The sequence below is a fragment of the Callospermophilus lateralis genome, chromosome 10 (assembly GCF_048772815.1).
Source record: "Callospermophilus lateralis isolate mCalLat2 chromosome 10, mCalLat2.hap1, whole genome shotgun sequence".
In the NCBI taxonomy this organism is placed as follows: Eukaryota; Metazoa; Chordata; class Mammalia; order Rodentia; family Sciuridae; genus Callospermophilus; species Callospermophilus lateralis.
This window is the reverse complement of record NC_135314.1, coordinates 77,344,411-77,366,751: the sequence shown is the minus strand read 5'-3', so window position 1 is coordinate 77,366,751 and position 22,341 is coordinate 77,344,411. Positions and strand designations below refer to the sequence as shown.

The 22,341-nt window shown below is 36.6% G+C and overlaps 1 protein-coding gene across 2 annotated transcripts in view; it reads left to right on the top strand.

The window, feature by feature from the left end:
• Positions 1-22,341, top strand: part of Col8a1 (collagen type VIII alpha 1 chain) — a 149,641-nt gene that overhangs the window by 72,506 nt on the left and 54,794 nt on the right. For both annotated transcript variants that reach the window (XM_076868465.2, XM_076868463.2), the window contains exon 2: positions 21,494-21,613. The gene's annotated coding sequence lies outside the window, so the exon portion shown is untranslated. The remainder of the gene's footprint in view (positions 1-21,493; positions 21,614-22,341) is intronic.

Below are 22,341 nucleotides of genomic sequence, written 5' to 3'. Positions count from 1 at the left end.
GAGAGAAACCAGTAAAGCTCCCGCTTGTTAAATGGCAATTGGTTTAGCACCTCCTAAAACGGAATCCACGAGCTTCTATGGAATAATGTTATAAACTCTTAACAGCAAGGTTACTTGAGACCTGCATCAGTAAGACCTGCAGTGCCTTCTCTCTAAAGCATTCTTTCAGCCGTTGATCCTGAGCACTCCAAGCACTCTTGTGAGTTAAGCACCCTGCCAGACGGCTGCTGTGAGCTCTGTTTAATCCTCCTCTCAAGGAGCAGTGGTATTGTTTGAATAAAGTTGCCACTATAATTGCTTGGTTTACCATTTAAGAGTATTACAGGCTCTAGGAGTGGATTTGTGAAGAAAAGACAATTTTTAAAATTTTAACAGTGTTCTATTGAGTATGTATTTGCACAGGAGAAAACAACTTGCCTCAGACTGGCCACTGGTGGGTTTATCTTATTAGGGGAAGCTGTTTTACTTAATCTGTTTTTTTATATAAACAGAATGCTGGGAACTTGTGGATCTGATGGGAGGGGAGGAGAAAAAGGCAGTCAGGCTGTATCTCCAGATTAACGCTTAAAATCGGGGCATGGAAAACATATGCAACTGGGAATCTGACCACAAATGCACTTGGATGACAAAGTCAGACTTTCACATTTTACATGAGAGCCTCTGACATACCTCTCCCTGGACATGTCTAAAACACGTGCATTTGTGATGAGTGGGCCAGAGACCACCACCACACAATTGTGGAAGTAAGGCAAGTAGTTCTATCTTTGTTTTGAATCCACGCCATCTGTTTTTGACTTCTTGCTCTACTGGACTTCCTCAAATTTGACCCACCTCAATGCCACCACCACGGTATTACACTCTATTTCCCCCAAGCGAACCCTTCACTGTGAGAGCAAAGCATAAGCACTTGGACCAGCTGCTAAAAGAAAGCAATTTCTAAAGCCTATCCCATCAAGTTTCCAATTCCCAAGGAAACAAAGGACTCAGGGAACTCTTGATTTAGGTGTCTAGTGCTTCCCATAATTTCAACAGAAGTAATGATGAAATGGAATCTATCCTGAGGAACTGACCTTTGTTCTGGGGCAGTTACAACTTCAATACCCTCTGCAACCTCCTGGCCACCTGTGAGCAGCTCCCTTCATGTTCTTTGGCAATAATCCTAGGGATCTGTTTGCATTCATCCATCCATCCATCATCTGTCCACCCATCCTTCATTCATTCAACAAATATGTGAACCATGATTTTAGGATCCAGAGTACAGCAAAGAAATTTCCTTCTCTAAAGGGGCTCTCACCCTAATAGGAAGACAGCAAATAAATAAGAAAACAAAATATTTTCAGATGACAAATGTCAAAGCATAATTTATGCTTCCAGAATTTTCATCTGTAATCACAGTCTTCAGCCTCCTGATATAATTTTTTTTTCTGAATGCATCTCAAGACCAGCAAAAATTTATTGGAGTCAGAGCTAAACACACTGCAAAGATAAATAATTCTCCCTAGGATCAGAGGAAGTAGGACAATAAGCAAAGATATGCCTTTTAATTTTGCAGTCCTCCCCTTGAAAGGAACAATTTGAGTCACTTGTAAGTGGGAATGCTAAAAGTGGTGTTTGGGTGGGGCTCTGAAATGTTTAGTCTCTAGACCAATCTGCAAGACTAGTGGCCTCCTGGAGATTACATCTCTGAACAGTCTATTATTTTTTCATATTTCATGGAGTCTGTAAGAGAGAATTAAAAGGTCTTATGCATTTATACTGGGACATTTCTCAGATTGCCTTTTGTTAAAATAATTGTATTTTATACTGGTATAACCCTTTTCATCTATAAGTGGAAAAATGTGCAATTGGAAAACTGCTTGCTATGTATATCATTTGAGTCCAAATTTGACCCTAGTATGCCACCATCTCAGCTTGCCATGCTCTGTCATACAGTTTGGTGGTTATAGAATCAGAAGTAATCTGGTAGAATTGGGCAATAGTTCTTTCACTAGACTTAGTAACTGATTGGAGCAAGAATATAAGCAAAAGACTTCTCTGATCATTCTGATTTTCATGTTGGTTTGGAAGCACCCAGTCTGTCTGGATTCCTACAGTCTGGGAACGCTCATAATTGTCAGACCCACATCTTTAACAAGAAAATTAGGAAAAATTACTTCTAAGACGTATATATTGGAAGGATTAGAACCAAAATGCAAATTCACTGAATCCCTGAAGATAATACATAGATTATTTAATAGTACTGACAATAGTATTTTTATACACGTACTTTAAAGTCCTCTACATAAAGAAAGCTTATTAAATCAGAATTTCAGTCAGCACACTTTTAAACAATGCTGGCAAAATAGAAATCCAGACTAGAAATATAGCAGGTGGCCTTCCTGTCATATCAGATGACTCTTGACTCCTCTCTTCAGAAGATAAATTAGTTGCACAAGCCGCAATAGCAGTAAGTCCTCGGCATTTCTTTGCATGACATTTGAACTTAGGGGAGGAGTGGGTGAGTATTTCTCTAACCCCTTGGTGCTGAATGTTTGACCTTAAAGCTTGCTGTTTGCTCCTTTTTTGTCTCAGTCCTCATGACTACAAATGCTATTATTAGTCATAAGATTGTTCAGTCCCTTTGAAATTCCAACCATGGTATTTGACTCTCTGCCCTCAACATATTAGGGAATTTAAAATCCTAATTATTTACAAAAGATCTGATTCCTCAGCATTTATTTTGCTTTTTCCTAAATGTTGTGCCCTTTTGTCCTCCACTGAGAAAGAAAATAACATTTCCTAGGGGAAAGTGTCTAACTTTGTGCGTGGATAGCCCTGGAATCTCAGTCTGGCCACTGGTAAGTGACTTTATGAGACTCAAACCTCTATTTTGTACGGAGCATGATAGCTCATGTCTGTAATCCCAGAGACTCCAGAGACTAAGGCAGAAGAATCACAAGTTCAAGGACAGCCTCAGCAACTCAGCGAGGCCCTAAGCAACTTAGCAAGACCTTATCTCAAGATAAAAAATAAAGAAGTTTGGGGATTTGGCTCCATAGTTAAGTGCCCCTGAGTACAATGTTCCTGGTACCAAAAAAAAAAAAAAATTCTATTTTGTACTATACACAGAAGACATTTGTGTAGGGAGTTATTATATAAATGATGTGTATTACTTATGAAATTTCTGGCACAAAATAAGCATTCAGTAAGTAGCAAACATTATTTATTATCATCATCAACATCACTCATTTATGTAAAGGTAGGAACTAACTGAGCATTATTTTATTTTCAACTTATGTCTGGCAAGGCTTATTTTAGCCTTAAAATCTTTACACTGATGATTTCACTTACATGTCCCCACAAAGTCCTGAAACATCCAACATACTACTTAAAATAATTCACTGAAGAGAAACCTAGGCTGTTAGTTTAGTCTGAAAATCTATCCTACATCATCCGTCATAAGAGTTCACATAGGTTTGAAAATGCAAAAGGAAAAGATCGTCACACATCTTAGTGCTCAAAATGTTATTAGAAATTAAATGATTGAACCCTATTAATAGATGTGAAAACTGAAGCCTAAGTCATTTAAGTAACTTACAAGATCATGTAATTTAAGTAATGAGTTAATATTAGAAGAAGACCAAGTCCAAATTAGGTTTATAACTTAAACCTCTGACTCCGGTGATGTTTCTTATACTTTTAACTAATGGTGATTTTTCAGACAGCTTGACCTACCCAGTATTATAAACTGGGACTAGATAAAGATGGAACTAGATTACTTGTTGTCAGTAGAATTGCCCAGTTCAGATGCTCTCTGAAGTTCCTCCAGCTCTAAATATTTGACAGTTGTTCTACTTGCCATTTAGGATGTCCTTCATTGAAGGGACATGGGATGTTCATAGATCTTCACAGACCTTTCTTTTTACCAGACTAGCATCCTTACAATTCTTGTTATCCACTGTGTATGATATTATCTCGATCATTTCTCATATGCATCTTATCTTCCCAGTCACATTGTCAGCTCTTTAAGGACAAGTACCAGGGCTTAGTTTTCTAATTTTTTGTGATGAACAAGCTCAGGATAGAATTTCCTTTAATAGTTGATCAGGCAGCAGAGCAGAAAAGAGAACAAAAATTTTCTTGTTTCTCCAACCATTCTTAGTTAAGTTCTAGGAATCCACAAATATTAACACAAAAACTGATAACAGGCAAGTTTTGATTTAGGTTTTGAACTAATTAGAACTAATCAGAGACAACAGGACAGCAGATAGGCTGCTTCCAATCCCACTCTAAAATCCTTCTTTGAAATGTAGAGAAAATCCATTAAAGATTATAGGAGTGACTGATACTGTTACAAAATGAGATTTCTACCTATCTGTAGTATTAATTCTTGTTATGTGTCCCACCCTTAGATGTGAATATTTCCCCTAAGAAAAACTTTTCTGAATCTATGTGATGAAAAATAGATAATTTGAGAGAATTTGATAATTAGTAAAAAAAAAAATCAATCTGCATACTTATATTAGAATGTTACCATGTCATTATATAGGGAAGTGACACTGGGAACACCTTAGAAAAGGATTTCTAATTCTAGCTTCTTTTTAATCAGTATGTATTTATTGAGTGCTTCATGACAATGATGATGATGATGATAGACTATTGAATGCTAAATAAAAATAAGAAAAAGGCCAAGGGTCCAGGTTCAGGTGACAGTCAGTGTGGGTTTGAATCCTTAGTCCATTCTCTTTACTTGTATGGGCAAAGTACTTAGTATTTCTGTGCCTCACATTCCTTATCTATTTAGTAGGGTCAAAAATAGTAATAACTCAGAGACTTGTTGTAAGGATTAAAATGAGATAATACATGATAAAGCGCCTAAAAGTTTGACTTACAGTAAGCACTCAGTAAATATGATCTTTTTATCATTAATCAAAGATTTAGGAAGACTTACCATATGCCAGGCTTTGTGTGTTGGGCAATTTTATATATTTTAGCAGATACAAATTTTTTAAAATTTTGTTTTTGTGTTCACTGATATATTTCAAACATCAAAAGGACATTCAGGAAATAATTGTAGCATGAGTGAAGGATTTCATTTACTTTCCCACATCAGCCTTACAGTGTGGCAAGCACTCTGAATATATATATATCAGTAAGTCAAAGAGTATTCTCACTTTCAGGCCTGGTGGGTAGGGTGGGGAAGTAGGATGGGCAAGGCGAACAGACAAGTCAACCGGCAATTCCTACCCCAGGGTGATGGCATAGGGGCCAGGCCCGGTGGCGCACATCTGTAATCCCAGCACCTCGGAAGGCTGAGGTAGGAGGATTGCAAATTCAAAGCCAGCCTCAGCAAAAGCAAGGCACTAAGCAACTTAGTGAGACCCTGTCTCTAAGTAAAACACGAAATAGGGCTGGGGATGTGGCTCAGTGATTGAGTGCTCCTGAGTTCAATCCCTGCCCCCGCCCCCCCCCAAAAAAAAGTATCATAGGGCATTTTGGATCAGATATGAGGAACACCTAATCCATATTGCTGAAGTGTGAAGTGAAGAGAGGAGAAAGGACACTCTAGAGATCAACAGGGCAGTAAGTGCCATACTGTGAACCCAGACTTGAACCTAATAGCGTATGGGCCCTTAAATTACTTACGCAGGTGAGTAAAATGGGTTTTGATAACTCCCTCGATCCTCCCTCTGAATCCTCAGAGTTCTAATATTTGCATTAAGTTAGACCATCTTTGCTATTCGTTTGCATATTTGTGAGTACACATTGTTAGAATTATAATTGTTTATTATTATCAGACCCAAGCCTACATTTGAACATCTTAGTGACAGTGGTCTCTATGACCAAAAGTATCCTAAAGCTTGTGGACCCAAATCCTATGAGTAGATGGTTCCTACTGAGAGTAGATCCACTTAGAAACGTTGTGTCATAGAATTTCTTAAAATTTCTCTCTAGCTACCTTCCCAATATCATATTATAATTGAGCCAATAAATATTTCTCCACCATGATAATAGCAAAGGAGATGATGAACCTTTTGTACAGGGTATACAAGCCTCAGAATGAGTTTAATTTTTATTATTTTCTAAAACTAAATGGCAAGTGGAGAATTTTCAGGGAAAGAAGTGGGTAGCAAAATGTAGAACAAAAAAGATCCAGATCCTTGAAAACTTTCTAACTCGTTCTTGATGTTGATCTTAATACACATTGTACTCTATTCCCTTGGGTGACCTCTGAATGGGTTCCCTGATAACCTGAATTTTTCTTTCCCAAAATTCAAGGTAATAGCATTATGTAAGTATAATCACAATATATAAATCTTCATCAGGAACTTATTCACCAAAAAGTTGCCTTTCTATAAACATATCATGCAAACTGACATAAATTAAAATCTAAATTAATGAGACAACCCAGATTAAAACAAACTTTCCTGTCACTGAGCCATATGTGAATTGGTTCATGATAGCAGAAGGAGCTGCTTAGTGGTTATTGTGTGGAGAAAATCAAAAGAATAAACCAGATGTTCAAAAGCTGGGACTTAGCACTGAACTATGCACTAAGAAAAGGCAAAGTTTATTTCAGGAATCAAAATGGGGGAAAGATCATCTAGGTTAAGAACTTTGATGATGAAGGGTTTCTGAAAACAGACAACAGGAGGAAAGACCCTCATAGGGTTCTCTTACCCTTCCTTTAACCTCTCTGTGCTGGTGGTGATTTCCACATGGTGAGAAAATTGAGAAGAGAAAGGACTGGGCAGAAGAGGACAGGCAGATTGGAAAAAAAAAAAAAAAAGAAAGTAAGAAAGAAGGGGATTAAAAGGTGAAAGAAGTGGGGAGCGCATTCTCTAAACCATCCAGAACACAGGGATTAACACCAAAGACGGTGAAGTGCGAGCTTGCCAGGCCTCTTGCTCACCACTAGTCCCAGCACCAAGCTGGGTGACTGCCAGGCGGCGCGCCTACTAGTCAAAAAGTGCAAATGTTACTCAGGGACATGTAATGTGAAGTATGTAGCATAAGATAGAACAAAAAGATTAACAGGAGCATTTAAAAAGTCAGCTGACTGCTCAGCAGACCAGTCAGTGAACCAGTGAGTCCAGAGCCCTTGCTTTGGGCTCAGATGGCACAAGTAGCCATTAGAGCAACCCAGATGGACAGGGCTGAGACTGAAGGGAAGAGAGGCATAGTGGTGCTCAGAGGAGAGCAAAGGATGCTGAAAGCCAGGTAGATTTGTTGCCAAGGCAAGAAAGTAAACTGCCGTAATAGAAGAAGAGGGGCTTAAATTTATAACAAGTGTCCTTTCCACTTTGATATTTGGAGTATCACTAAATTCAGACTTCCCTTGTTGAATTAGCTATTAGACTGGATGAAGTACATTTTTCAAGCCAGGCAGTAGATGACTTATGAAAGACTTGTGTACAAGACAAGGGAGAGTCAGGCTGGTGTGGGGAAAGGCAAAAGAGCATCAGAAATGGCTGCCTTTAGCAGAAGACCTCAGAGAATATTGCACCGGCACTGGGTGTTTAAGAGGGAAGTGATATGGTTAGCCCCAATGTGCCCTTTGAGGCTTAATTCGAAGTGCAGCAAAAGTTTAAAGAGAAAATTGACACTTGACAGGTAATCATGGGAGAAAAAGATCCTCCTCCAAAATATTGCTGCTGCAGTCTTTTTTTGAATGCCCTACTTTTGAGGAGCCTTTCAATAATATTTTTGAATTCCATAGTACTTAAGTTTTTGGAATAAAGGAATTATCTTTTAAAGGGAACTTTGTGTGTCATCAAAGTCTCAAAAGGCTCCTTTTATTAGTATGTACTTGAAAGATACCAGGACATGAAAGACAGGAAACAAATCCATGTGGACAGAGTACACTGAGAATGACAGCCTCCTTTCCAGTTTGGCCTAAAAGTCACTTAATAAAAGCATATATGACATCAGTGGTCTTGCAAAAAACATTCAGGAAATAATAAACTGAAAAATGATTCAACATATGCAAAAACTCATTAAGCTGTAAACTTACACCCTTTGACATTAATGTTTCATATAAACCCGAATATATACCTGAGAGGAGTTATTTTAAAATATGTAATTTATAACTCAATAGAGAATTTTAAAATGTAATTTATATGTTCTTTCTTGAGAAGTCAGCAATATGATGACATACATTGACCACTGTGAATAGAAGTAGTTAAGGGAAGTAGTTAAGGTAGTTAAGGGAAAATTGCTTTTTTTTTTTCTTTTGATTAGGATACTTAGAACATATTTATAGAATTGTTGAGTAGTAAGGGTGAATAAAATCCTAAAATTATTTTGCCCTTCTCTCCATTATGGCAGAAAGCATTCCTTCCATCATGATATCTAAAGGCAAATTACTTGCCCAAGGTGTTAAGAGTTAGGAAGTGCCCATCTGTATCTTGAGACTAACTTCACCTGTTTCAAGGAAGCATAGAGTATGAACTCCAGTGTTCTTTTAGATTGTTATGACCTAACCAATAAAATCTGGTTGGAATTAGAGAAATGGGACATATTGACGTGTCAATATTTGTGGAATTAACCTCTTGAAATCAATTATGAAAACACAATTTTAAGGAGTCTTTAGCAAGTTATCTGATCTTGGGGGAAAAGCCAGAGGCTTTTTAAAAGAAAAAATATATATATACATAAATAGATGACATCTGAAATAGAAGTCATGTGTGTCCAGGAAAGAAGCAAAGCCTGAGGTGTGTGTTTCACAGCTGCATCTAGAGAAATGGCTATGGGGTAGGGAGGTAGTCGTCTCTTCTCTAATGAAGAAAAAAGAGGAAATGAATTTAAATTACAACCAAAGGAATTTAAGTTAGATGGAAAGATCTTATTGGCAGTGAAGGTTTTATAAACCCTGGAAAATATTCCTGGGGAAGTTTTCAAATTCCCTATCTGGATGTATTTAAAAGAAGAGAGATATCTATCAGCCCAGGGTGGATGAAGTAGAGACCTGCCTGGAATTTGCTTTCAGCTGAATTCTGTGAGTCCAGATTAGTTTCTGACAATGTTCAGGATGTCAAAGACAGAAAATGCTACACAATGACAAGCAACGCTGCCCTTAAAACTCTCTCTCTCTCTCTCTCTCTCTCTCTCACACACACACACACACACACACACACACACACACACCCCACCTCACCCAAAGCAACCATTTCCTTGGAAAATCAATTGGCGTTTGCTAGTTGGCTATAAGTGGAATGTACAATTATAATTCATTCTGGTTTTTATTTTCTTTTTAGCCTGCTTTCCACTGGAAAGAAGTCTTATGAAATCCCTCTGGCAGGCTATGCCCTGCTTAATACATTTTTATTTTCCTTCTCTGAGCTGGTTACAACCAAATCCCTTAGAAAATAACCTCAATCTAAGTAGTAATACTTGTGCCCCCAGAGTCTAAATCCATGAAGGAAATACCCTGTTCCCTCACTCCAAAGAGAAACTTTCCCTCCCCATTGAAAGGAGAGGAATGAATCCACCACCACCATCACCCCTCTTCTTCCTTGCCTTCACCCAGACTCCAACAAGTTCTCTGCAACCTGCAGGATTTCCTCTCATTCCCAGCATACAAACAGCACATGCACTAACAGTTCATACAAAAGTCCCCTAATTTGTTGTACTTCTCTGTTTATACAGCTGTGCATCTGTTTGCCCCCATTGTTTTCACTGCATCAATTGTCTGCTTTTTATCGTGGGCTCCTAGAGGCAAGTTCTGGAATCAGTTTAATTTACTTTGCACAACACTGTGTGTGCACATGCAGAAGGACACTGCGAGATCGGGCTTGGCGGTAATGGTTCAGGCATGACGAGATGCTCAACATGAAAATATTACCCTATATTAACCAAGTCAGGAGATAAGGGACTCAGTCTGCTGAGTCTGTGTCTTCTTCTGCTCCTCCAACACAGAGTACACAAAAGCCATAAATACTGCCAGGGATCATCAGGGAATTGAGCAATGTGGACAAGGGTCTGGTCAGCAACTAGAAGGGCTAATAAACCAGGGACAAAAATACACAGAAAACTCTGAGCACTGTGGCACAGGCCTGTAATCCCAGTGGCTAAGGAGGCTGAAGCAGGAGGATCATGAGTTCAGAGCCAGCCTCAGCAAAAGCGAGGCACTAAGCAACTCAGTGAGACCCTGTCTGTAAATAAAATACACAAAAGGGCTGGGAATGTGGCTCAGTGGTCAAGTGACCCGGAGTTCAATCACTGGTACTGAAAAAAAAAAAATTGCACAGAAAACAAGACTTCATTTGTCTGGTAGTTTGTCCTCCATCATGATCCTCCTTTCTCTTATGTATACACTGGATCTTGTTGGTTTTTTCATCAGAGCATCGTCAGCTGACACCTATTGCCACAGACACTCCACAGAAGATGACCAAGTCTCAAACACTCCACAGAAGGCTATCAAGTTCCTAGTATCTTGGTTTTCTTATTTCTTTGTGTTTATAGCCTATGGGGAGCAAATTTATTTTTACCAGAATTCATATTTCTTTCTTCGCACCAATTTCTACACAAATACCCTGTCAATCCACATTTTGTTGAATTAAAAATTCCTAATGCCTATTTATTCCTAGGAGTCTTCAAAGTTAGGTTTTCAAAGGATAAAATGATGGATGAAAATCCTTCCCTCAGGGAAAGAAAAGGAAATGACATTTTATTTAATTCAACAAGTATTTTCTGGAAACCAATAATGAGCCATCCAGTGTGTGCTGTAGAAAGAGAGGGAAACAAAACATAGTGAGAGAGAGAGAGAGAGAGAGAGAGAGATAATGTTTGTGTCTCTGAGAGAGTTAATTTAAGATCACTTGATCACATTAAGTGATCTTAAATATAAGAAAGTTGCCTTATTGTAGATTTTGGTGAGGATTAACTGATATATACTTAAAGTATTTGTAGCATAGAACCTGGCACAGAAGACATCCTCGATAAGTAATGACTGTTACTATTACTGCTGAGTTATAGCTTCATTTATGGCATTTTTAAAAAGAGGACTTTCTCTGTAAATCAGAAATTTCAACTTGGACTATAAGTAGTATGATTTCATTTTTTTGTGGGGAGGGAGGATAACCATTACACTCAGATTTTTTTTAAAAGTACTGTCATTTCGAATATTGAAGTCAATATCACCAAAAGTAGAGCTTGATCATATCCTGATGCCCAAAGTGTGATTCCCATCCTGTTCTTCCTACCAAGGTACCCACCAAGGTGTGTCAGAACATTGTTCCTATCCCAACACACATTTTTCTCTACTTCTTGTTCCTTCCTACTATGGTCTGGCTCATGGTTACTTCACTAAAAAAAATGACTACAAAAACAGTGTTGAAGTTTTGTCACAATGATTTGAAAGGTACAATGATTGGTCTTAGGGAAAAATCTAGTTTGTTTGTTTTTTTTTTGAGGGGGGGGTTGTTTCAGGGATTGAACTCAGGGGCACTCAACCACGGAGCCACATTTTGTAATAGGGGAGCCCTATCTTGTATTTTATTTAGAAACAGGGTGTTGGTGAGTTGCTTAGCACCTCACTTTTGCTAAGGCTTTGAACTCTTTATCCTCCTGTCTCAGCCTCTTAAGCCACTGGGATTACAGGCATGCACCACTATGCCGGGCATTAATATACTTTTAAATAGAGATAAACTAAATCCAATTTTATTCTACCAAGGAATTTTTTTAATCTTCCCAAATTGCTTCTCAGGTCATCTTAGGTGAGATGTAATATTTAATTAATCAATTACTAAATCAGTTGCACAGATGAATACATGAATTTATTATAATGCAAATTACAAGAATTTATTATAATGCAAATTAAAAGATGATTAAATGCAAGAATTTCATGATATAATTTCAAGAATTTCATGATATACTTACCTTGTAGGTTTTGGTTCAACTTAAGTTTTTTCCATAATACCAAATATCTAGATAAATAAAGGTTAACTTCATGCCAGATTCTTTTTGATTATTCATCATTTGCCATAGTCTCCCTTTTTCTCATACTATGTTATTTGGAGGACCTCTGGCCATGTCTTAGAAAACCATTATATTCTCAGTATCTTGTTCTAATTGTTCATCCAATGGTTTTATTTTAAAAGGGCTAGAATTTTACCTTTCACATTGCTTCGTTGGGGATAAGAAACATCTGATATATTTCTGCTATTGCAAAAGTGTCAGGTATATACACCTAGAATAAAACTTTCAGAGATATTTTCTTCAAATATCACCATTTAAATTGTAGTAAGGGCCTAGTTTTAGATTCCAATCATGGAAGCTTCTGTTCTTCAGCTCTCTAAACTAAAGGCACCATTTATCCAATTTATTCACATATTGAAGTGTTAATTTCTCATTCCTACCTTCCTTGTTCTAAACTAGTAATACCCAAAGATTTCACATATGCTTTAAGTATTGGAGATATTCTCAGTTTTTTCTTGAACAAAGTCATCTAGACTTTGCTTCTTTGGACTTTGTAATGATGAAATGCAGTACTGAGACCATTATGTGGGTTTTAACAAATAAATGAAAATTAATGTCTTTCCAATCATAAGGTACTTAAAAGAAAGCCAATGATCTATCAATTCAGACCCACAGTGATGGCTTAGTACAATCTTAGGATAAATTTCCCTTATTTTAATTTATCAACATGTATTTGTTAATTAAGAACAAATCCCATTCAAGTAGAAATGAACTTGACAATCAGAGTTTTATCTGATAATGTAAAACCTGGAGTCTTTGTGAAAAAAGAGGTTTGAAAGATGAGAAAATGGGTTCTCTCCATCCTTCCTAACATTACAAGGAGTCATGAAACCAAATCAGCTGCAATGCTCTATTGGAACATAAGATCAGCTTCCAGGAAACCTCAAGTGCCAGCTGTCTTTTTCTAACTCCACAGAATGGGCAATTCCTGTGGAAATCTTGCATTCAATTTAATGGCATTGTTTTTTTTTTTCATCTTTCATACATTTGATTCATGTGAGTTATGCTTTTCCATTTTTACCCCAAATACAAATTGCAGAATCACATCAGTTATACATTCACAATGTTTACATAATGCCATATTAGTGACTGTTGTATTCTGCTGTCTTTCCTATCCCCTACTATCCCCCCTCCTCTCCCCTCCCATCTTCCCTCTCTACCTCATCTGTTGTTGTTCCATTCTCTCCCTCCCCCACCTTTCCCCTCACAACCTCATATATGTGATTTCGTATAACGATGTGGTTTTCCTTCCGTTTCCATGCAATTTCCCTTCCCTCTCCCTTTCCCTCCCTTCATTCGTCTCAGTTTAATGTTAATCTTTTTCTCATGCTCTTTCCCCCTGTTCAGTTCTTAGTTGCTTAGAAGACATTTGGCATTTGTTTTTTAAGGATTGGCTAGCTTCACTTAGCATAATCTGCTCTAATGCCATCCATTTCCCTGCAAATTCCATGATTTTGTCATTTTTTAGTGCTGCATAATACTCCATTGTGTATAGATGCCACATTTTTTTTATCCATTCATCTATTGAAGGGCATCTAGGTTGGTTCCACAATCTAGCTATTGTGAATTGTGCTGCTATGATCATTGATGTGGCAGTATCCCTATAGTATGCTCTTTTAAGGTCCTCAGGGAATAGTCCGAGGAGGGCGATAGCTGGGTCGAATGGTGGTTCCATTCCCAGCTTTCCCAGGAGTCTCCATACTGCTTTCCATATTGGCCGCACCAATTTGCAGTCCCACCAGCAATGTACAAGAGTACCCTTTTCCCCACATCCTCGCCAGCACTTATTGTTATTTGACTTCCTAATGGCATTGTTGATTAATTAACATTTGTCAGGCAACTGTGACAAATCAGTAAAGTAAAATATAGTATCCCCTGAAACCACTTGAAACTAAACCCTAGGATGATGTCAGTGGGGCAAAAGGCACTTCCTTTGCTTTGCTAATTACTGATTCACCAATTTTCTCCTTCAATATTGTGTGAAATAACAGAAACTTTCATCTCACTGTCTTTCTTCATTTATTGCACAAGTCTCAGGATTAGTTGAGACTCAACAGATAACACAATTAGCAAGGAGAATGGCTGAAGAGACTTGTTTAACAAACTTGTGTTTCCTTTCCTTTAAGAAGCTTAAGAATGTGATCATCCTGGAGGAAATTCAAAACTATTGGAGATAGAAGATGTTGAGCCACATACTGAAACTTTTGCCTAAATGTCTGAGACAGTGCTATATACTTTCCGAAATGTTATGGCATGTCTGTAGATAACAATTCAGAATAACAGTTCAGATTTTTTCTCATGGGCTTTATAAAAATAGGACTCATAACTGCAGAATCTTATGATTATACCTGGTTATTTAAGTCCACCCCATAAACTTCTTGCATCCCAGAGTAGAAGGTTTAATTTCCATCCACCCAATCTACTCAATGGCATCATGAGGACATCTCATTCTAGAGGCTTGTATTTCGCCAATCTCAAAAAATGAAATCCTTTTTTCAACCCTTTCAGTGATGAAAGAGAAGTCTTTTTAGTAAAACTTGTTCTTTGTCCAGTAAATAAATCATGCATTCAGCAGCAATACAAATACTGATAGGAGGTAAACATTCTTCATTTCAAAGATGAAGCCTGTTAAGTGGTGACATAGTTTAAAAGTATCTGATTTGACAGGGGAATTCTCTTCATCCTTCTGAAAAAAAAAATTGTTATGCTGTTGTGATTTTGTTTGTGTGTTTTTTTTTTCTTTTTCAAAATCAAAGCAATGTACTTAACTCTAATCAGAGCCATCAAAATCTTTCAAAAGGCTCATGTAGTTTATAATTTCTGTCTTAAAAAAAAAATAATCTCAAGTGCTATTGCTTTTGCCCTGCTAAGTTCTGTGTTTCAAAAGTACAAAAAGTGTTTCTTTATAAGGAGTCCAATAAGTATTTATGAAACACCTACCATGTGCCAGGCCGGGTTCTGGTTGCAAAACAAGCAAGTTCCCAGAGTTCAAAAAGGAGTTGAAGGAGGAAGAGTTCATGTTGAGGCAGAATATAAGTGTTATGGTTTGGATATGAGATGTCCCCCCAAAAGTTCCTGCATTATTTCAGGAAAATTTAGTGGTGAAATGATTAGATTATGAGAGCTGTAAACAGCCCGTCCATTGTAGTTTGAATGGATTAGCTGGACGGTAACTATACACAAGTGAAGTGGGACTGAAGGAGGCACATCACTGGGGCATGCTCTGGAAGGGTGCATCTTCCCTGCAGCCCCTTCCCCTTTCTCTCTCTGCTTCTTGGCTGCAATAGCTGCGTAGCTTTCCTTCCCCATGCCATTCTTCCATGATATTCTGTCCCACCTTGAGCCCAGAGCAATGGAGTCTGCTGACCATGAACTGAACTGTGAAACTGTGAGCCCAAAATAAACTTTTATAAGATATTTTAGTCACAATAACGAAAGCCTAACACAATAAGTAAATAAGACATATACTTAAGTAAGAAAAATATAACTTCTACTATAGAAGTAAAGAGAATTATATTAAAGAAATATGAAGATGAGTGATTGACTCTAGGTTGGATGATCAAGAAAGAACTTCCTGAGGAAATGACATTCAAGGTAAGATTTAAAAGGCAAAAATCCCAGCCATGCGGTGTTCTGGGGAAAAAGAATTCCAAACAGAGGAAGATCAAAGGCCTAAAAGTGAGGACCAACACTATTTCCATAAGAGGGCCAGTATGGCTAGAGCATACAGGACAAGAAGGGGAAGACAAGGTTGGTAGGTAGACGAAGTAAGAATCCTGTGAGGAGAGAAGTTCAGAGTCATTCTATGTGCTGCCAATAGCCCCTGGATGAAAGAGGAGGGATATATAAACCGGAGAATAACATGATCTGATTTACATTTTTCAAAGCTCACCTTTATAGAACAAGAATGAATGCATATTTATTATAATTGGAACCATTGAAGAATTGTAAGCAAACTCATTTATTTTAGTTTTTGTTTTCAAAATCTCTGACTGTGATATAGGGACCAAATAATGATAGAAAGGGATACATGGAGGGAGGAAGCCAGGTGGAAAAACTTTGAGTGAATTTGGAAAGTAATGTGAATTTGGATATGTAGCTCAAATGGTGTCCTTGGGTGGAAAGAAAAGAGACAAAACTATTGGAAAACTATTGTGTTTACTATTTATAAACACATCCATATAAAACTATTATGCATTATTAGTCATAAATATATAACTTCATTTAATAATCACTATAACAAATGAAATAGGTACTTAGACCCATTTTTCTTGTACAAAAACTGGAAAGTCTCATGATGTTAATTAAATTTGGAAAATCAACTTTCCAAATACTTAGCAAAAGTAAATGACAAATCCAAAATTCAATGCTCAGTCTATATAACCATAAAGCCTTTGATTTTTCTACTCTGCTGTAGTATCCCCAGGTCAGAATTAACAAATAAAATATCTTCAAATTCTAATTCTAAATAATAAAATAATATTCTACAATATAAAGTGCATAGTCTATTTAACTATCTTGATTGACAGACAGTAAGTTTGTTTTTGTATTTCACTTCCATAAGTAGCACTGTGATAAACACCCTATTATTTTACCTTATTTCTGGTTACTTCATAACCTGAATTTCTAAATTCCTAGAATCATCAAGGAAAATAGATATTTTTAAAGCTCTGAATATATAACATTATTTATTTTACAGAAAATTTGTGCAATTTATACTCTTACTTAATCCAAACCAACATTAAATAATTCTTTTTCTTCTTTCCCAATCTGATGACCAAAATCTAAACTTCATCATTAAATTTTCATTGTCTTCATTACTACTGAGGTTAAATGCTTTCTTACATGCTTATTAGCCTTTATTTATTTCTCCTTTTTTTAAATTATCTGTTCACTTAAATTCCAACTTTACTATATAGTATTGATATTTTTCTCTTTTATTGAAAGGATATTAACACTGTTTCAACTTTTGCCAATAATTTCTCAGGATGTCTTTTACATTCAAGTTTTTAATTTTTGTAAAAATATACATATAAGAGGGTATGCTTTAGTTACCTTTGCTATATAACAAAACACATCTAAGTTTAGTAGTTTAAAACAACAAAAGTTTACTTTACCTCACAATTTTATGGATTGAGAATTCAGGAAGATCTAGGAGCTTTTTTCTGCTCTCATGGCTTACTCACCTGGTAAAATGGCTGATCTCTAGGGCCCCAAATGGTCCTAACACCCTAACAAGGATAGACGGAAACTTGAGCTTTGCTGATATTGTCAATGGGAGCACTCACATGTGACTTCTCCTGGATGGTGGTTTTAAGGTAGTCAGACTTCTTACTAAGAGTAAGAAGTAAGGGCTCAAAAAACAGCATTACAACAAGGAAGTAGCTTAATGGGCGTTTCTCACTCAGATTCAGAAGTACACTGCCTCCTCCACTGGGCTACATTGGTCAAAGCTCTCCCAGATTCAATGATAAGGAACTTAGAGGAGAGTCAAAGAACTCTTGGCCATCTTTAAAATCTGCAGAGGGTTTCGAAGAAAGAAACAATTCCCCTTCACCTTTCAATTTTGTTCATGGTGATTTTTATATGAAATTGTTTTAAGTATTTATATAAATTTGTCTCTTTTTTCCTTTGTGGTTTCTTTCATTGCTTTGTACTTCATTTTTTTTAATTTGTTCTAATTAGTTATACATGACTATAGAATGCATTTGGGCACACTGTACACAAATGGAACACACTTCTCACTCCTCTGGCTGTACATGGTGCAGAGTCACACCAGTCATGGAATCATACATATATATAGACTAATAATATCTGTATCATTTCACTGTCCTCCCCTCCCCTCTCTCCCCCCTGCCCAATCCAAAGTTCCTCCATTTTTCCCTTCCCCTCCCCCATCATTGATCAACATCCACTTACAAGAGAAAATATTCAGCCTTTGGTTTCTTGAGTTTGGCTTATTTCACTTAGCATGATATTCTCCAGCTCCATCCATTTACCTGTAAATGCCATAATTTTATTCTTCTTTAAGGCTAAGTAATATTCCCTTGTGTATATATATCACAGTTTCTTTATCCATTCATCTGTTGAAGGGCATCTAGGTTGGTTCTATAATTTAGCTATTGTGAATTGAGCTGCTATAAACAATGATGTGGCTGTGCCAGGTATGCTGTTTTAAGTCCTTTGGGTATAAACCAAGGAATGGGATAGCTGGGTCAAAAGAGAGTTCCATTCCCAGTTTTCTGAGGAATCTCTATACTGCTTTCCAGAGCAGTTGCACCAATTGGCAGTCCCACCAGCAATGTATGAGTGTATCTTTTTCCCCACTTCCTTGTAGACTCTTAATATTGCTTGTATTCTTAATAATTGGCATTCTGGCTGGAGTGAGATGAAATCTTAGAGTAGTTTTGATTTGCATTTCTCTAATTGCTAGAGATGTTGAACATTTTTTCATGTATTTGTTGACAGATTATATTTCCTCTTCTGTGAAGTTTCTTTTCAGTTCCTTAGTCCATTTATTGACTGGGTTATTTGAGTTTTGGTGTTAAGCTTTCATTTGCAAAGTGTCCACAAAAATCAAGGACATTATTCCTTCAACTAATATATTTAAATTCTTCTTTAGATCCTAGATATTGTGGCTTCATTCATTTAACTTAATTTTTAATTTTTTTCATCCCTAATTTTTTTATCAGTGACACATTTGAAGATTCATCTAATAAATACAGATTAGACCATACATTTAATTATGCAATCGTTGTGTGAAGAGGAGGAAATCTAACTAACTAGTTCTTGCTTAGTTCTTTGCCACATTTCTGGTTCATCCTTTGAAAAATACTGAGTTGCATATTTCCTGTGCAGCCAGTAGTGTCCTTCAAGTCTTGCAATGATGCTTAGATGTTGAATAATTTGATTCATTTCATAAACAGTGATTGTAGCACTTTTTCCTACAGTGTTATGAATGGTCTAGTTTAAAAAAAAGAGCATCATTACATTAATAGCAACCAAAAAATCTTTTATTCGTAATTATTTTAAAGGACATTTTTCTGGATGATAGAGAGGAAAGAACACCTTTTAAACATATGTGGCAAACACTTAATAAATGTTTAACAATATTGCTAGTCTCGAGGTTTAAAAATGGCAGCTGAGGTCTCTCTGATTTCCTGTGCTTCCAATGTTGCATTTTAAAAACAATCTACCTCTATGTGTATCTCTGAAAGTTGATCAGAGAGAAATAAATTGCATTAGGTGTATAGCATGCTCAAAATAATAATATTTACAACTCCTTTTTCCTGTGTATATTTCTCCTCTTGTCTTTTTACCATAGCCAAAAGGAAATAATAAATTTCAGAAGACAACTTTGGAAAAAATATTATGATCTAATGCAGTTAGGGCAGGAGCTGTGTCCAATTTCTTTCATACATTCTATTAGTGAAGCTTTAGTACAAGTATTAAGCATTGTACTTTATACCTGGTGGGTTCTCAAGAAAGATTCATTGAAGAATGATACATCAAGAGGCACAAAAATATTTATCAGCCCATTCCTGATATCCAATCAGAATTTGGAGGGTTTCTTTTTCATGGAGTATCATTTTCATATCTATTTCTGATTGCAGAATCATACTACATGAGCAGTGGACGGGAAAAGCTAAGCTCTTGAGTCCCTTTAGTTATCAAACTTCATTACTAGAGATAATCTGAGATCCCATGGCTTTCCAGAAATGGAAGAGTCTCAAATCACCTTTGGCTCACCCAAACTTTACTAATGTGTGAATATCCACAAGTCAAGCCAAAGTTCAGAAAGCTGCTGGATCTACCCTTTGGGCCTGAACAAACATCATGCAGGCTCCATAGGGAAGGCCACATGTCAGAATACAAGGGTGAGACTTAACTTTGGGGACACTTCTGTTTTATAGATTTTTAGCAGATAGAAGACATCCATTTTTTGTGTTGAGTACCAAATATAGAGAAACTCTAGAACATTTCTCTCCAATGTGATAGACACTAGCCACTAGTTCTATAGTTTAGTTAGAATTAATTAAAATTAAAGAAGTGAAATTTTATTTCTTCAGTCACACTAGCCACATTTCAAGAGATCAAAAGCAGTATGTGACAAGTGACTACCATATTGAACAGTATAAATATAGAACATTTGCATTATTACAGAAAGTTTTATCGGACAGTACTACTCTAGAATATGTCACTTATATCACACTACAAAAACTCTAAATTGGATACTCAATTCTGCACTCATTTCCTAATTTAACAAATTCTTTCTTTCAAATCTTTTTATTTACCTCAATGTCTAAGGTTGTTCCTGCTTAAATCTGTTTTGAACAATAAATATGGAAATTTCCTAAGCAAGTTTCTGTGAAACACAGCAAAAAATAAATAAATAAAAATAGGAAATGTCTGTTACTTCACACACAGAGTAACTATAGCAATATATGTGTAAATTTCTGAAATTCAGTTCAAGTACAGAGAAACCACATAGTGTTTCTTAAAAACTCAAAATGATAAAGAATTTATAAAGTATATTCAAGTAGTTAAACGGTATCAAAATTCAAACTAAAACCTAAAAATGTTGCCAAATTAAAGTTCTATCAATTCTGACTTGGTAAATAACTAAGAATAATGTATAACTCAAATACTGTTGTATAAAAATTTGGTAGAAAATGTATTGCTCAAAAAATCTCACCTTTTTTTACACAAACCAAGCTTTTCTTCCTGAAGTATTGCTTCCTCATAAATGTATTTCCTCTATAGCAAAAGTCCAAATCTTTTATAAATTATCTCAAATCTATATTTATGAGAATTGAATTAGTGAAGCTTTAGTACATAAAAAGATATGCAATACATTGTCTGTTTGGACAAAAACTATATATAACCTATGCATCAGTCAGCTTGCTATACTGTATCAAAAAACTAGTAATAATCAACTTTTAAAAAAGGAAACATTTTATTTTAGTTCATGGTTTCAGAGCTTTCTGTCCATGGTCATTTGACCTTGTTATTTTGGGCCATTGGCAGCACAGTGCATCATGGCAGAAGTCAGTGGCAGAGGAGGCAGCTCACCAACCTCATGGCAGCAAGGAAGCTAGAGAGAGAGAAAGGAGGGGCCTGGGTTCCAATATTCCCTTCAAGAGCATGCCCCACAATGACCTCACTTCCTTCCACTAGGCCTTACCTGCTAAATGTTCCACTTCCCAATAGCCCCACAGCTGGTAACCAAGCCTTGATTCAACTGGGGAACATTCTGGATCCAAACTATAGCAATCTATGTCCAGAAAATAAATAAATGCATACTTGGTTACACAGAAATGAAAAATATACACTCTCTCCTATTCAACATAAAAGTATCTCTCTTATATCCTAAGCGTGCACTTAAATTTTTTGTAAATAATAACATTTTTAATGAAGTATGTATTTATACATTCTTATCATGTAATTTTTCCTATGATCCAGAAATTTTGATAGTAATTCTGCTTTTTATTGTCTTTCCAATTGAGTAAAAAAAGTCTTCTCTTTTCTACTTTAGAAGCTGTTCTAGAAGTAGAGGAGCATCTGGTGAAGAGACAGAAGCCAGCCCCAGGGGTGCCACAGCAAGGCATTAGCAGGGACTTTGGTCCTCAGTTCCACAGGCCAGCCAAGTCTAAATGTAAGTGTGGGGGCTGGAGCCCAGCCTTGGGTGGTCCACTGGTGAAGCAGCCAATCTCTGTCCAGGAGCATACTGGCATTTGACAGACAGGTGTCCAGCCTTCCTAGACATTCTATCTCCCATCCTATCCACACCTCTACAAAAGCCTCAGACCATGGCTACTAATATCAGGTTTTTAAATCCCCTATAGTAAAATTCTGTGCAGAGTGTGATCCTTGCTGATTTTTAAGTCCAGGCATGTTGAAATTGAGTCTTAAAATAATCATTTCCATAGGACCTGACTAGGTATCCAAGTGTTCACCAGATGCTAGCAGCTAGAATTTGCAAAGGAAAATTGCTAACTTAAGCTTCTTTTCATGATTCAGCAGAGGATTTTAAGTAATAAAAGATCTGGAGATTTGTAAAATAAATAATTCCAGTGCAAATGGGAAAATTAAAATAATCTTATCATCTCCCAGACATGTCTATATGTATTTTTCTACCATTATCATATTTCTCTTAATTGGGCCAATTTTTTTTTCCAGCTGATATTTTATAGTTTTAAGTTATGAGCTATAATGAACAAATGATTCCTTTCAGATGACTGAAGTGATATGTACTAAATTTTCCTAGAGACAATCTAGGATGTATGAAACAGAGAATGATATAACAAGTATGGCTTTATTCACATGTGATATTGAATATATCCACAGAGAAAAATAATAACAGCATGCCAGAATCTCTTTTAT